The sequence below is a fragment of the Nycticebus coucang genome, chromosome 4 (genome assembly GCF_027406575.1).
Source record: "Nycticebus coucang isolate mNycCou1 chromosome 4, mNycCou1.pri, whole genome shotgun sequence".
Lineage (NCBI taxonomy): Eukaryota > Metazoa > Chordata > Mammalia > Primates > Lorisidae > Nycticebus > Nycticebus coucang.
The window spans coordinates 129493931-129497960 of NC_069783.1; the positions used below are offsets into that span (position 1 = coordinate 129493931).

The 4030-nt window shown below is 42.6% G+C and overlaps 1 non-coding gene across 1 annotated transcript; it reads right to left on the reverse strand.

Moving 5' to 3' along the window:
* Positions 1–2075: 2075 nt before the first annotated feature.
* Positions 2076–2184, reverse strand: LOC128585118 (U6 spliceosomal RNA). Its single transcript, XR_008379864.1, has one exon. It is a non-coding gene; the product is annotated as a U6 spliceosomal RNA (small nuclear RNA).
* Positions 2185–4030: the final 1846 nt, after the last annotated feature.

The window sequence follows — 4030 nt, forward strand, 5'->3', positions numbered from 1 at the left end:
TACAAAGTCCCAGCAAAGTAAATTTAGAGAGAGCCTATTGGTGAATCACTATTATTGCTCTACTTATATAAATGATCAGACCAAGTTTAACGAGACAACTTATTTCACAAGTAACTTAGCCTCACTTTGACATCTTTGACAGAAAGGGGAGGTGAGTATAGAGAGAAAATTATGTGTTGGAAGAAAACTGTCATGTACTCATTATTAAATTCTAGCCCTATTCATTGCTTCTGAAGTTTTGATATTCAGCTACAAACTGGACTGGATCCTGAATTCTAGTTTCCTCTAATATCTGGCTACAACTCTCTAACCTAGTATTTCTGATCTTTCTCTCATCCTTCAGCTTAGAACCACTGAAAATTAAAGCTGTCCTTATGCTAAGCAAGGCATGCTGAAGCTGGAAAACTTGATATTAACTTCAGATAAATCACATCAGTTCCTGTGTGGACAACCTTCATAACATGCAAACTGCAACCCAGGAAAATCTGTCAGCTTCTCTCACTCCAACTGAAGCTGCTTCAGGCCCAATACTTAGAAATATCTTTGACTGCTGCCCTCTGGACTCAGAACTGAATTTATAGTTTGTTCCAACTATTAATCTTTGGTTGTTTTTTTTTTTTATTTTAATAGAAACTATGGCTCACGCCTGTAATCCTAGCACTCTGGGAGGCTGAGGCGGGTAGATAGGAGCTCAGAAGTTCCAGACTAGCCTGAGCCAGAGTGAGACTCTGTCTCAAAAAAAAAAAAGAAAAAGGGCTTGGCACCTGTAGCTCAAGCAGCTAGGGTGCCAGCCACATACACCAGAGCTGGAGGGTCTGAATCCAGCCAGGGCCCGCCAAACAACAATGACAACTATAACCAAAAAATAGCCAGGCGTTGTGGCAAGTGCCTGTAGTCCCAGCTGCTTGGGAGGCTGAGGCAGGAGAATCGCTTAAGCCCAAGAGTTTGAGGTTGCTGTGAGCTATGACACCACAGCACTCTACCCAGGGTGACAGCTTGAGACTCTGTCTCAAAAAAAAAAAAAAAAAGAGGTTCGGCGCCTGTGGCTCAAGCGGCTAAGGCGCGAGCCACATACACCTGAGCTGGTGGGTTTGAATCCAGCCCGGGCCCACCAAACAACAATGATGGATGCAACCCAAAAATAGCCAGGTGTTGTCATGGGGGTGCCTGTAGACCCAGCTACTTGGGAGGCAGAGGCAGAATTGCTTGAGCCCAGGAGTAGGAGGTTGCTGTGAGCTGTGATGCCACAGCACTCTGCCCGGGGTGACAGCTTGAGGTTTATCTCAAAAAAAGAAAAAAGAAAAGAAAGAAAGAAAAAGAAGCCAAATTCCCTTTATTATAGGCCAGACAACTTGCACCATCCAGCAGATGTCTGCTCCTCCCACGTCCCAGCAGATGATTTAGCTGGCCCTTGATGATCAAAAGGTGACCTAACAACAATTTATTTATTTATTGAGTTAGAGTCTCACTCTGTTGCCCTCATAGAGTGCTATAGCATCATAGCTCACAGCAACCTCAAACTCCTGGGCTTAAGCCATCCTCCTGCCTCAGCCTCCTGAACAGCTGGGACTACAGGCGCCCACCACCACAGTTTTTAGTAGATTGGGGGTCTCGCTCTTGCTTAGGATCTTCAATTCCTGAGCTCAAGACATCCACATACCTCAGCCTCCCAAAGTGGTAGGATTACAGGCGTGAGCCACTGCAGCCAGCCCAACAACCATTTAAAGGAAAGTGAAAAGTCTCTTCTGACACTGACAAACATTCTTTGCTTGACCAAACTTTATTTAAGCTCATGAACCACTTTCTAGGCCCTTCTGTGCACTTCTTTGGAAAATCCAATTTTACCAAAGACCCCTACTAAGTCAGTTTTTTGTTTGTTTGTTTCTGTGACAGAGTCTCACTCTGCAGCCCTAGGTAGAGTGCCGTGGCATCACAGCTCACAGCAACCTCAAACTCTTGGGCTCAAGTGATCCTCCTACCTCAGCCTACTACTGAATAGCTGGGACTACAGGTGTGCACCACAATGCCCAGCTAGTTTTTCTACTTTTAGTAGAGATGGGGTCTTTTTTTTTTTTTTTAATATGGAACGCTTCACAAATTTGCGTGTCATCCTTGTGCAGGGGCCATGCTAATCTTCTCTGTACCGTTCCAATTTTTTAGTATATGTGCTGCCGAAGCGAGCACGGGGTCTCACTCTTGTTCAGGCTGGTCTCAAACTCATGAGCTCAGGCAATCCACCCACTTCGGCCTCCCAAAGTGCTGGGATTATAGGCATGGGCCTGGGGAATGGCAAGGGTTATGAGGTGTGTCTGGTCACCCTTGCCTCCCTTCAGCAGCAATCTGCTAGGGCAGGTGAACCAGAGTCCCCCAACCCTGATGTTTCCTCTTAGTCATTTTCCATCCACTGACCACCACCACCCCACCCCACCCAGCTATAAATCTCCACTTCCCTGTGCTATATTCAGAGATGAGCCCAGTCTCTCGCACTGAAAGACCCTTTTGCAGTGGTCCCTCCACCTAGGGCAATGGTCCTGAGTAAAGTCTTCCTTACCATGCTTTCATGAGTATCACTGAGTAATTTTTTCTCTAACAGTATCAATGGTAACTTCTTGGTTGTAATCATTTTACTGTAGTCAGGTACAGTGTTAACATTTGAGGAAACTACCCAGGCATGGTAGCATGGGTTTGTAGTTCCAGCTACTCAGGAAGCTGAGGCAGGAGGATCACTTGAGCCCAGGGGGTTTGAGAATACAGGGAGATACAATTGTAGTCCAGCCCAGGTGACAGAGCAAGACTTTATCTCTTACCAAAAAACAAAAAACAAACCCAGGTTCTTTCACAATGGCTTCCTGCGCCCAGCTCATTGGCTCAGTCTGGGGCCCCAGACAATGCCCAAAGTTCTCCACACTCCTGCTCAAGCTCTCCCCAAGGCAGTTCAACTAAGTGCCAAGTCCAAGGACACCAAAACAGTTCACAGACCCTTCTTCAGGTCCTGCAGTCCCAGACATGTGCCATTCATAGCTATGGGGGAAGATTGTAGTACAACCAAACCAGAGGGTGAAGGGGTGAAAATCTTAGTTAAAAACTGTCAAAGAGTACAGCATGGAATGGGGTATACCAGAGTAACTCTACAGTGGACAAAGCTGGCAAATACTACCTCAACAAGGATATCAAGGACCTGCAAGATGAAAAAGAAACCATGGTCAAAGATGGAAAAAGTGATAGAAATTTTTGACCTTTGAATAACATCTCTTTGGAAGTCTTAGGCTCCTCTTTTTCTAAACTATTAGAAACTCTAGCTGAATTTGTATACAGAGTCGTCGTTATGGCAGTCAATTCTGTTGAAACTTGGTATCACAATGAGGTCTTAAGATGAGTGGTAACTTAGAGTGAGGTGAAAAGGTTCAACACTTTGGAAAGTAATAAAGCACAACTTTTAGAGTGTTCATACAAAAATATCATTCCCATTTGATATGGATTTCTATAATTCACCATTTTATTACTAAATTTTTTGTTTCTGTTTAAAGGGAAAGGGAAGAATACAATAAAGGAATTAATATGGATAGAATGCAAATAAGTGCCAAACTTGCATTAAGATCTTAGAAGTTAAGATTAGAAGATTACTTGATAAAACATTGAGATTGTATCATGTCATTTTGGGGACTGTCAATATATGTTTCAGTATGATGCTAAAATATGAAAAAATCAAAATTAAACAAATAGTTAAAATTATATAAACGTTCACCACTCAGAAATAACCATTCTTAGTATTTGGAGTATAATCTTTCAAATTTTTTCATATCTAGTTCCTACTGTACATGCAGTAGTAAACATTTCTATAGAAAAAACTTTGTACATATCCATGAGAATAGTTCTTAGACCTTAAATTGATGAGTCTAGAGCATGAAAATTTTTATGGTTTTGAGAAATTGAAGGGATTTAACTACTTGATAATACAATATGAGCGTATTATGTTCTTAAGCACTGAATATTAGCATGCTTTTTAATTTTGCCAACTTCAAAGATGCCT